We start from the raw sequence: 13,482 nt of genomic DNA on the forward strand, positions 1-13,482 counted from the left end.
ATTTTAGTATGAATGTGATCAGTTATCACTATTACCTTTTTCCCACCAACGCTGTAGTAGATGGTTAGGGTAATATTTATCAAAAAATAAAGTTTTGAATTCATGAAAAAAAAATCTAAATATATTTATATAACAACAGACGGACAGAATAAACACATTTGGCAGTCATTTTCAGGATCATGAGCTCAACTTGCTTCAAAAACATTCACGGTATCCTGTTGAATGATTTGAGCCTCCAAAAATGAAAATCAGCTGAGACGTTCGCTTGATCATGGAACAGACTATAATAAAATTATAGAGTACAATATAGCCATATTAATTTCAACTCAAGGTAGAGGGGTAAGTGAAAATTATGTGATGTGAGAATGTCACATAAAATATGTGATGTGAGAATGACACAGCAAATATGTGCTGTGAGAATGTCACAGCAAATATTTTATTTTAGCATTTTATTTCTGGAGATATTTTTACTTTTTTTATTACTGGGTAACAGTTTTTTTTTTAAAAAAAAGAAAGTTTATTAACGTTATTTTATAATTATAAGCATTACTTTGGTCAATTGTAGCAGCCCGTTTTAACAGAACCGCTCCCTCCTCGTGACCTTACTGGTATTTAAAACTTCAACCGCCTTAACCAGCCAACTCCATTATTAATCTAGAACTATTATTATTTTCTCATTTTCTGGATGAGTAACACTGTGATACTGAGCTGTGTTCCTATTTGGATTTTGGCATCTTTGTTGTTTATTGCCAAGCTGTGCGGTGCTCATTGTTGTGCAAAGGCGCTATATTACTCAGCCCATTGCCACCACATGATTACGATAGTGATTGATGGCATTCTTCAAGCAATTCCTCGTTTTTATTTTTAAACTCTTATCTCGAGCGCGATCCAGCTATCGTGAGGAGACTTTTCTTTCTTCATTCCGTGATTTGTTTTCTTAATTCCTTGACACCAGATCTCACAGCCAATATTTTATTGCATTATTGTACGTACTCTGTTTGATGTTTTTCAAGATTCCAGCATCCGTGCAAGAGAGAAAACTAATTTGTACAATCCTGTTATCCGCAGATCCCGGATTCGGTACCTTTGATGCTCGGCACAATAAATTCGAAAGGGTAGGCAGCTTTATCTACCAGAGTCCGAGATTAACATTCAAAACCTCATACCCTCCGAGATCGAGTGGAAGATTGTTGCGGCAAATGCTTTCGTTCTTCTTTGAACTTGTAAACCAGTTCAAACTGGATTTTATGGATAATAAGGCCAAGATTAATCTATAGAAGACTTATATAGTCATCCACATCCACAATCCACCGCCAGTTTTAAACCTATCGTCAGAAGACTGAAAATCAACTAAAGCTGGTGAAAATAGAAACAGCAATTTTGTCTCTTTATTTTATTTTCTTACGAAATTATTTTAGGATATAATATGAAGATTAAAATATACAAGATCACAAAAATACAGGAAAAATTTCACACCAACAGAAAAAAAAAAAGATAGAAAGGATTCATAGTAACAACAAAATGAAGACATTATTTCATCCCAAGTCATCTGAAAACCCAAATCTGCTAAATAAATCAACTTATTTTGCTCATTTTTATTATAAACTGTTTAAAGACCTGGAAACCTAAAATAGAAGCTACAGCTAGATACAATAGATTATTGGCTTTCCGGAACGGTCCTGTCTCGTTAATGGGTCGTTGGATCCTATAACACATCATATATTATTTGCTGTTTAATTTCATTTGGTCATTTCTCAAGTTTTTTGTGGAGTTAAGATATTTTGAATTTTTCAACTACATTTGGCAACATTCATAACCTTTTATTTACTTTCTCTTACCACTAGAATGCATAGGATGATAATAGTATTAAATGCATAGAAGTCGAAAAAATTCGATCGTGAAAGATTTCGAATACGAGGTTTTTCGTGATGTATTCAACCATGCGGTCACAGATACACTTTCATACGTCATCAAAGGATCGTATACAAGTTTGATATATAATATTCAATAATAAATAGATAATATTAATATATTGTGTTAGCAAATTTATGATTTCTCTATTATTTATTTTTTTTTTTCAGAAAATCGGAAAGTTATTCTGAATTAAGGTAAGCCATTATTAACTTTTTATGTTTTTAAACTTAAGCTTAATTTAAAGTAATGTTTAAAATATTTATATTAAAACTGTAATAAAATTTGAAAAACTTAATAATTATTTAACAATAACGTTTATAGATTTAATTCACTACAATATGCACCACATTATTTAGATAAATAATGACTTATTTATGGAAATTCACAATACAGTGGTTTATTCTAAATGATGTTTCTATTCTAGTTTGGAGGAATAATGTAACATTTACAAGTGTTTCTATGTTTTTCTGAATATTTGTATAATGAATTCTTTAGTAAATGTATTTAAATACAAATAAAGTAAATATAGTTTAGATTAACTCCTTAATATTCCATCATTATACTGTACATTAATTTATATCCCATCTATGTATTATTGTATAGATAATAGAGCATGTTTATTATGCAATTATCTTTGTATACTGTACATATAATTACATAATAATCTATTTATAAATTAATTTGACTGCTACAATAGTTAATAATTCATCATTATATTAGATATTCATCAAACTAGAAATATCCAATGAAACATCGATTTACACTCATAGGAGACAATATCTCACGAATATATCAGATGGGTTGTAAATCTTTATTACTACTTCAGCTTATCAATTTAAAGATGTTTTCTTATCTACAATCGCAACCGAATTCTTCTTAGTTTTTATGACAGTTGTGATTAAATCTTAGAAATTGAGAATTCCCAATCTTTTTTTTTTAATTTTTAAATAGATACTCGTATGAGTATATGAGTCCAGTTCAATATGAAAGATATTGGAAATCCTCCATTTGTGGAGATCAAAGCGGATACTACTAAACTATTGAACGTATAAGAGTTCATATTTTAGCAAATTTGCTCTTCTTTAAATGATATTCTCTTAAATTTTCTAGTGTTGTTGGTAGTTTAAAAGATTTGGAGCTCCCAATGAAAAAAGAAAAATTTAATGTATTGTGAGCCGCCATATTTTATTTACCCAAACTATACTTAACATATACAACAATTTTGACTAGTAATTATTATAAACTGTTTAAAGACCTGGAAACCTAAAATAGAAGCTACATCAATAATTATTGCTACCAATACACAGTTTTCATTAAAGTATTCAAAAATTGGGGTGAAACAATTGGCTTTTTCTCTTCTTGGACTCATTTATAATTACGCGTTCATCCTATAATCCGTTTTTAATTTTTAGCTGACATTGAGTCTATACAGTAGTTACTAAATAGAGACTAGTGAACTTTAATAGAATTATTATAACAATATATTTGTAAGCGTTCTTCAAACTATATGGTACCATATCTGTTCAGTTGCTTACCAGAATAACTAATAAATAAATCAACCACAAAGAAAACTAAAAGACAAATGTCTGACTGGGTACTTTCTTATTTCTATGATTCCCAATAACAACAGATTTGTTTTGTTTACTCCAGACAATATTCATTACATTACCATTAAAACTAGCTATATATGTTTGTAATTAGTTATAGATATTACTAGATCCATATTTTTATCAAGTGGAAAAGATGGTCGCGGGGGAGGGGGTGCGATCAGCAAAAAAAAAAAAAAAATACAAACAAACAAGAAATTATTTTTTCGTGCCGACGTTTCAGGTCTTCATCAGGGAGTTTTCGACAGAAATTCTGGCTAAACTCAATTCACCTCAAACTCAGTTGAGCCAGAATTTCTACCGCAAGCTTCCTGATGAAGACCTGAAACAAGTCGAAACGTCGGCTCAAATAAATATTTTTGGTTTATTTGTGTTTTGTTGCTGACCGTACCACCCGACCTTCTCTACTTATTAATCTAATAAGTAGTATTTATTAATTATCTCTTAAGTATCTATTAATCAATCTATACCTCCTTATTTTTATTCTGTCTGTATCGTCTTGTTTTATTCTCATTATTATATCAATTCACTAATTGTAAATTTGCAAAATTATTATTCACTTCAAAGTCTTTTCAGTAATTTTTAATACTATTATTCTTTGTTTGATTTTTTTTTTTTTTTTATGATTATTATTTTTTTTTAGTTTATTTTCATTTTAGTATTTGTTAATTGAATTATTAATTTTATCACTAGAGATCAATTCATACTGTACTGATCTAGCTTATAAATTGTAGTAGCCTTCTCAACGCTACAATAGTTAAAATTGTAATTAATAAATTTCACTTTTGTGTCTATCAGTTTTATGTGTTATTTTTTTGTCGTATGTTCGGACCATATATATTGTAATTTTCTAAAAGAATAAATAATAAAATAAAAAGATCAGTTGCTATATGATGGATTTTATTGTTAACCAGTGAAGGCTTAGTGAAGGAAAATGTATTTAATACAAGACCTTGGAGGGAAGGTTATATGGAATTATTATTATCGGAAATATCCAATATTGATCTAGTTTATTTCTTTTATTTTCTCTTCCTTTAATCCTGCAATATAAATTGCGATGTATTATAAAGTAAATATTGAGTCTACAAGTTGGATATTGTTCATCAATTGTGGCAGTGGTAAACCAGGCCCTTGCCATAAGAAACCGTACGTGATGAGAAGCGAGTTGAGGCGATAAGCCGGCTTAGAAGGTGAAGCTTCTATTGTGATCTCGAGAGGAGCTGAGCATAAACCGACTAGTCCAAAGAAAACAGATACATTTATTGCCACTACAAGTGTCATTATACCTTTTGTTGAAAAAAAAGTAGTAATAATTTTAATTACTTATTTATATTATGAGAATATGATTATGCATATTATTTCTTACCTGAAAAATTACTTGGTTCATGCCTACTTTCCAAGCGATACAGTTCAAGAGCCCGAGAGGAGAAAAAATGCAGCTATTTCTCCCCAATTTTTGATAACTTTAATGAACCTTAAGTATAATTACTGTTCTAAATTGATGTGACTACCAAGTATAGGTAGAGGTAACAAAAAATGGTGGCTGTTTCAAAATGTTAAAAAAAAATATTTTTTCATTCGGGGATCTATGTCTCTAAAACTACAAACAAAAATAGAAAACATAAGAGAACATGTTTTAAAGTAGATAAAATTTGCTACAATATGAGCCCTAATAGAGCTACTTACGTTCAATATTTTCCGAGATATAACTTTTTAAGAAGCCACTTTTCATAAGAAATCTACTGAAAAAAACAGTTGTTAATGAATTTATTATATTTATAGTTGTGAGGAATCTATATCCCAAAAACCATGTCTATTAGAACTCAAATTAAAGCTATTTTAATGGACTATAACGTTGTTGATTACATTTATCTTCGTAGGCGTAGTAGTTTTCTTGATATTCAACAAAATAAATTCACAAAATGTTAATTTCTAGTTATTGATTGGAAAAGTTTTTCGGGGGGTGCAGCCAGCAAAGAACAGCATAAATAAACAATCTCCGGTCAACTATCTACACCTCATTAATTTCTAGTTATTCGGATCAAATTTTTGAATTAATTTTATTTCTTTTCATACAGTATTTTTTTTTCATTTTTCTTTTTTATTATGGTGATGATGTAGATATAAATTAATTAAATTATAAAATGTAAGGAAGTATTATTATTAACAGTTATTGTTTTTTGTAATGGGCCAATGTACAGTTATGATAAACTAGACTCATGTGGGTGAAACAAAGTTATTTTTACATGTATGATTTGTACAAGATTGTAAATCTTTAACAAATAAATTAAATTATATTCTATTTTAAGTTTTATTAAAATTATTTTTCATACTGATTTCAAATATATCGCATTTTTTTTTTCACTGGGAATATTATTATTTCGGCTCTAATTAAAATCTTTGTATAAAGAAATGGCAACATTAAAAATTTTAGGAAAACGTTTTAAAAAATCTGAACTTGAAAAATTTGAAAGGGACATAATTAAATAAGTTTACCGAATCTAGAGATAGTGGTGGTCAGCACCAAGCTGAACCGTCAGGTTTCCCCCACCAATCCCCCCCCCTCAACCCTTTTAAGGGCTGGGACCCAACTTATTGAGTCTGTAAGCCTCAGGTAAATCTCCTGACCCTAGAGTCGATCCAGGTCTGATAGAACGGAAAATATATTTCTGTCTTTAAGTGTAATTAGAACATTAGTAGCCCATGTTTACTTACGATTTGTATATATACCTTTATTTTTATCCATTTTATTTTATTCTTAATTATTTTATTGTTTTTTATTATTATTTATTTACTTTTTATGTTAGTTAATATTTATTTACGATATTCTTGTGCACTTGTATTGATTGTATCATTTCAATAAAAGTTTCAAAAAGAGAAAACAAAAAGTACTACCTTAATCCTTACTCAAAATATTTGTTTATCAATGTGGGTTTCGAATTTCTCAATCTGCCACTTCGATCTTGAACAATCGATAGTTTAATTTATTTTAATAAAATAATAGAAAGCTTTAGTTTTCAAATTATAAAACAAATATAAGTAATTAATACTTAATTTAATCTCTTTTTGCTTTTTTTCCGGGGAAGGGGGATTATCCAATATTTTACCATCCTATTTGAAAGGTCGAGTTCTGTGGGGTAGCCACGAAATAAAAATCAACCAGCCGCTGCATTTGAACTAATTATTTAATAATTTGTATTAAATATCATTTAAAACATTTGCCATCGTAGGATTTGAAAATAAATCAATATTTCCTTAAAATTCATGCAATGGACAAACACTATTTATTTGTGCCCACGTTTCGATCTGAATTTCAATTCTTCACCAGGGTTAAAAAACAAGGGCTAATTTAGGCGAAATTTATTTGTGTTTATTTGCTGACAGCACTCCGCCCCCTCGACCATCTTCCCCACGCATAAATCAAAATATATTTTATATGGACAAGTTCAGGCGAAATTTCATTCTGAAAGCCTATCGAATTTAGTTTGATTTCGTAAATAATTGATAAAATTGAAATTTTTTAAAATAAATTTGTAAGTTAATCTTTTAATCTAAAGTTTTTTTAATATCTTTATTGAAATTTACAACTGTATATTATATAATATATTCAGTAAATTTGATCTTAGTTAAAATGGACTGTTACAGGCGTGTAGAACTCTAATTAATCTAAAATTAATTCGCCAAATATTTAAAAACTGTAAGACTGCTGTTTGAAAAAAAGTTGATGTTTTAATTTTCAAAATCAATTATAAATGTCCCTAGATTAATCAATATAAAACATTGATGTTCTCGATACTTGATAACAATCAATAAAGTTTCTAAAATAGTCCCCGAGATACAGTTTTTCAAACACTTTTTTACAAATTAGGAAAAATCTAAATTTTGTTAATATATTTTGAATATTATCATGGACACTACGACGAACGAAACTAGATTCATTGTCATTTAACTAGATTCAATTGTATTGCTATTAGACATATGTAGGTCTGATAACACTTGAGATATTTGCCGAAATATATACAATCTTGATTTATCTTCATTGGGGGAAAAATCCAGGAATTGGTTTTGATAAACTGTATATGATCGATATGATTGATATGATGTATATGATATATAAGGGTATCTTTTAGTACTCAAATTGATTTTCTACCACCATTTGGGTATTTATTTATTTTTTTTTTAAATAACTTAATAATTTTTACTACGGAAAGATGGTTTGGATGGTGGTCAAACAAGGTACGAAAAAGAATAGCTTGCTACCTACCTACCTACCTACCTACCTACCTACCTACCTACCTACTTACCTACCTACCTACCTACCTACCTACCTACCTACTACAGAAGTAGTAAATACTGATTCTACCTTCTGGGCTCAGCCCTGATGAAGCCTAGCAAAGTGGGTCGAAACGTCCGTTACTAGTAAATAGATTTTTCTTCTATTTTTTAAACTTATCTAACAGCCACCCGAACCATCATTCCTATAGTCATCACATACTGTCAACTAATAATCTTTTTCAACTTGAAATTTGTACTCTACTATTACTACGGGAGTACTTGTATTATGCCTTGAGAAACACTGTCATAAACAAAAAACATACAGGAAACAAAAAAGTTGCACATAAGGCTTATCTTGTGAGGTTATAAGTTATAGTACAAGAGCCGGGGAGAAAAAAAGGCAGTTATCTCACCCTAATTTTTGATTATTTTAATGAAAACTCTGTATAATTAATAGTCAAAATTGATGAGTCTGCCAAGTATAGGTAGGGGGAATAAAAAATGGCGGCTGTTTAAAAACCTTAAAAAACACTAATTTTTTATTCGGTGCTCTATATCTTGAAAACTACAAACAACACTAGAAAACCTAAGAGAACATTATTTAAAGAAAAGTAAATTTTCTGAAATATTAGCCTTAAAAGAGCTATTTACGTCCAATAGTTCTCGAGATATAGCTTTTTAAACAGCGAAATTAGTTAAAAATCTACTGAAAGATTAGTTGTTAGTTGTTAGTTTATTTATTTTGAGAAATCTATATCTCAGGAACTATGAAACGTACAGATGTCTATTAGCACTCAAATTAAAGCTAGTTTAGTGGACTATGAAGTAGTTTATGACATGTATCGTCGTAGGAGTAGTAGTTTTCATGATATATGCAAAAATAAATTGATTTATAGTTGTTCCGACAATAAGTTTGATTTATGAAAAACTTCATTTCAGAAAGGATTTGACGTACAGATGTCTGCCAGCGCTCAAATTAAAGCTAGTTAAATTTACTATAGGATAGATAATAATGTTTATCTTTGTAGGACTAGTAATTTTTATGATATTTGGCAAAATAAACTCACAAAATGTTAATTTTTAGTTATTCGTATAAAATGTTCGATTTTTGAAAAAAAATATATCTCTAGATTCATTAGACGCACATATGTCTGCTAACACTCAAAAAAACGGACATTTAACTTACTATAAAGTAGTTTATCTTCGTAGGGGTAGTAGTTTTTATGATATTCACATATGAATATAAATTTGGCAAATGAAAATTTGTCCGAACAACTATAAATCAATTTATATTAGCAAATTTCATGAAAACTATTGCTCCTACGAAGATAAACATCATATACTACTTTATAGCTCATTAAACTAGCTTTCATTTGAGTGCTAATAGACATCTGTACGTCAAATGGTTTTTGAGATATAGGTTTTTCAAAATAAATTCATTAACTACTGATTTTTCAGTACGTCCCATACATTTTTATGAAATGTTGCTTTTTAAAAAGCTATATCTTGAGAGCTATTTAACGTAAATAACTCTTTTGGGTCTCATATTTTAGCAAATTTTCTCATCTTTAAATGACGTTCTCTTAGGTTTTCTTGTGTTGTTCCTACTTTTTAAAATATAGAGCTCCAAATGAAAAATTAAATTTTTTTATCGCTTTCAAATAGCCGCCATTTTTTATTCTCCCTACCTATACTTGGCAGACTCATAAATTTTGACTTGTAATTATACATAGTTTTCATTAAATTAATCAAAAATTGGAGATAACTACCTTTTTTCTCCTCTTGGGCTCTTGTACTATTAGGACAGTAGCCCTACAGTAAGCTGTAGGGCATACGCAGAAGGTAACAGCCCTTGTCAACTACACCTAAACCTCACAGTATGACAGTATTTGCAGTTGTTATAGTTAACAGGATGGGTGGTGGTTATGACAGTTGGTACTATGGCTGAAACTATCACATTTATTGTCAGTGTAGAAATGGGTCATAATTCAACATTCCAACTTGATACGAGAAATCGGCTGCGAACTTTAAAGATGAATTCATTTTAGTCTTAAGTTCTTGAAATGCAGTATATTGAATCATAGCTACTGTTTTTTTTTTCACGAAAAGGCCTTGAAGACCACGCGCATATCATAATTCTCATGCTTTTCCTTCATCTGCTTCCTCTTCTTCCATATGTTCCTCATGAGCTCTGCGTGTCTAAGTTTTCTCTCCTCAAACAACAAGATCCTTTCTGGAGCGCTTCTTTTCCACAAGAACCTTCACTCCCTTCAGCGTCCTTCTGTACTCATCTCTGTCTAAACAATGCTATTGATTTATTTATTTAATTAGAAATGCAGTAAATTACAGGAATTATATATCACTTAAAGCAAAAAAAACATTATTATTATGAGTTTTTATATTCCCATTTTATTTCTCATATCAGTTATAGAGGAATGAAAAGTGCTGATGGGGAACAAAACTTTGTGTCTGCGTTTGGAGTGGAGGGGTTATGTCATAGGGGGTAATTACATATCGCTTACATCATAAGAATGAGTAATATTTCCCTAAAATTAGTGAACCAAAATGTTTAGTTCTGGAATCGTGATTTTGTACTTTAATATTTTATTTTTAGTGTCCGTTATAGAGTAGTGAATACTGCTGTTAGGGAACAAAACTTGGTTTCTGCGTCCGGAGTGGAGGGGTAGGTAATATGGGGGGTTTATATGCATTAGATGTGAGCCTTGTTGGCTGGCAACTTTATAAAATCGTTCATTAGGATAGATTTACGCTATACAGGGATGTCGTATGGCATCGCAGTAATGTTTATTGGATTACCTAAAAGAAGAATTAATTGTCATATATGAGTATTTTTTTTTTCATTTCTTGAATCATGGGAATTGTTATTTTGTGCTAACTCGTGCCCGAAAATTCAAGCTCTACTGAATGTTCAGGTAGTAACTATGGACCCTCGGTAGTTCCGTGAATCGGGTCGCTCCATGGACTTGCCGCCCCTTTGTTAGAACCAACCCCCCCACCATGTATTTATCCTTCTTTACAGCTGCTTAATCAGGGGAGCCCACAAAGGGGAGTCCTTGTGGAGGCTGAGTTATTGAGTTTTCTGTTATTGTTATTAATTCATTTCATATTTCTGACGGCTTTGATGTGTATTTTTTTATTTTAGTATATCTTATTTTTTTAATAATTATCTTTGATGGTTTTATTAAGATTTGATTGAAACAATAGCCGGATTAAAAAAAATTTAGACCTTTAATTCATATCGCTGATCATAGAAATTTTTTCTTTTTTCTTGTGTGACGGTCCGTTTGACAATAAATAAAAATATGCGGAATTTAAAAAAAATTCTTGTGAAATGTCTACCTATGTTTTGGTCACAGGTTAAAAATATTTTTTATTAGGACACAGGGTTAATGTTTAAAAAGGTTCTTATTGTTTATCAATAGAACTTTTTAATTGGTCTTTAATTTTTAATTGATCAAGAAATTACAATTAAGAAATAGCTTCAACTATTTCATTATAGTCGACGTTTCGGCACACTCTACTGGTCTTCTTCGGGGCTGTTGTGATTGGTTTGTTTAACCTTTGCTTCTGTCTATCTAAAGCAGATAATCTGAAACATTTTGAAATAGTCAATGACTGCTTCCAACCTTGTTGAAATCAGAAAGCAATATCAATTAATTTTAGGAAAAATTGACAATTTCATAAATTATGTAGTGCCCAACCATCCACGAAAAAATCATTATTACAATAAAATTGAAATAAATGAATATAAATTTAACCTTCTACCAAATCAATTACGTTAAAATATTTTATTTTCAGTTTAACGTTTCTCAAAAATGTCCCGTTGCTGTACCTATATTTTACAATATGTACATAATTATTTTTAAAAACCTCTCTGATTAATCGCAAGTCAGAAATTGTAAGCTTAGGTAAAGTTGATGATTTGGTCAGCCATGGCAAGTGGAACATAGGCAAAACATTGCTATAAACAATAAAAAAATATTTCTCGAGGCCAAATAATATTACCATAACATTAAAAAATAAATAATTCTGTACAGCTACATCCCATGATGAGTCAGGCGTGCAGTGCTCTGTAAAGAAGTACTGTCACTTGACCAACGGTGGTGCAAGGAGGTGGTTCGGTCAGAATCACGCTCGAATGCCAGATTTTTCCTCAGCTTACAAGGCTAGTTGAACCACGGAGGGCCCCCGAACCCACAGATTTGATTCATGGCTACTCTAACAGAATAAGTAATTATCTGTCGGATTCGACACGGTTTCATGGAGTTAGTAATACTTTGCTTTGTTACTGAGCTTCCCCGCCCCGTATTTATATTATATTACATTATATTATAACCAACATGAATTCTTGCAAACCATTTTATTCCAATGAGATTTGAAAATCGCTCGTATTTGGTAATCACTCATTTATTAGATTTAATTTGAGCAATTCTATCTGTTTGAAACTTTAAATTTCAATTTTTTTTTTACGTTTTCAGTTATAAGAGAAGTCTGAAATCGAATTTTCAAATATTGAGGGGGGGGGGGTCTTATTGATCGGGGGATTTTGGAGAGGGTCATCAAGCTTGGGAGGAGCTGGCTAATAATGATCTAGTATTCTCAAGAGTCGCCCACTATCGAGCGTGGGATTAAGATTTTGTTTAAGCTGAACCATCAGCTTTATACTGAGTGTTCATTAACAGCCAAAACTGTTTATCTTTTCAGACTATAGTTAAAATATTTTTACTATAATATAAAAGTTTTTATTTAATTATAAATTACTTATCTAATTAACAAGCCCCGGATCTTAATTTAAAGAACTAATTTGAGATACTTTAGGATAAATATATATTTTATGTTTGTTTGAGGAATTTTTTTTTTTTTTTACTAATTTAATCTATATATAATTTAATATTTTCATAAAAAATAATGAACGTTGATAAAAAAGAAAGAAAAATGCAACGCTTATTGAAAATTCAGAAAACAAAAAAAATCATTTTGCCCTCACTAGTAATCTGAAGCTTGAGCTATCATACTGCTTCAATTTCGAATCATCTTATAAAATAAATCCTCCTAAAATTTGAAAAGGTGTTCAAAGAAATTCATACTTACTGAATTTTATTACGGATTAAAAAAAGGTTCTTAGAATCCTTAATGAAACAAAGGAAGATGAAAATTTAGATTGTAGATGTACTAACTGCTTTAACCCATTCTGAAATTAAAAAGTTTAGGTATGTTTAAAATTATTCATATGTTATGGGAAAAAAGCTTCGACATAATCGAAAAAGTTTTAGTTTTAATCGTTGGAAAATATTGATTAATGAACTTTGTAAATTTAATATTAAATTATATAAATTTATAATATGAAGGAGACGGTCTGGGGTGCGGTCAAATAGAAGAAAGAATAGTTGAAAGCTATTTATTTTCCGACGTTTCGCCCCACTTTATAGAGCTTCATCAAGGTTGTTCCAGTTAGAAGATATAGCACTGTTTCTATATCTTTCTAGATATCCCACTACTATATCCTTCATATTTTGAAAACTACGCGTCAGTCATTTATATATACAATTTTTAAATTTATGTTCCTTCCTAGAATGTCTTTATTACCTGACAAGAAAGAGCCCGGAGGTAAATAAGACAGTTATTTCACTCCAATTTTTTACTACTTTAATGAAAACTATATATA

The 13,482-nt window shown here is 30.2% G+C and overlaps 1 protein-coding gene across 1 annotated transcript in view; it reads left to right on the top strand.

The window, feature by feature from the left end:
* Positions 1-13,482, top strand: part of kug (kugelei) — a 537,878-nt gene that overhangs the window by 66,571 nt on the left and 457,825 nt on the right. The window contains exon 2 of the mRNA XM_067053444.1: positions 2,082-2,108. The gene's annotated coding sequence lies outside the window, so the exon portion shown is untranslated. The remainder of the gene's footprint in view (positions 1-2,081; positions 2,109-13,482) is intronic.

This window comes from Halyomorpha halys, unplaced genomic scaffold (genome assembly GCF_000696795.3).
Source record: "Halyomorpha halys isolate HHAL.00 unplaced genomic scaffold, Hhal_1.1 Scaffold163.1, whole genome shotgun sequence".
NCBI lineage: Eukaryota > Metazoa > Arthropoda > Insecta > Hemiptera > Pentatomidae > Halyomorpha > Halyomorpha halys.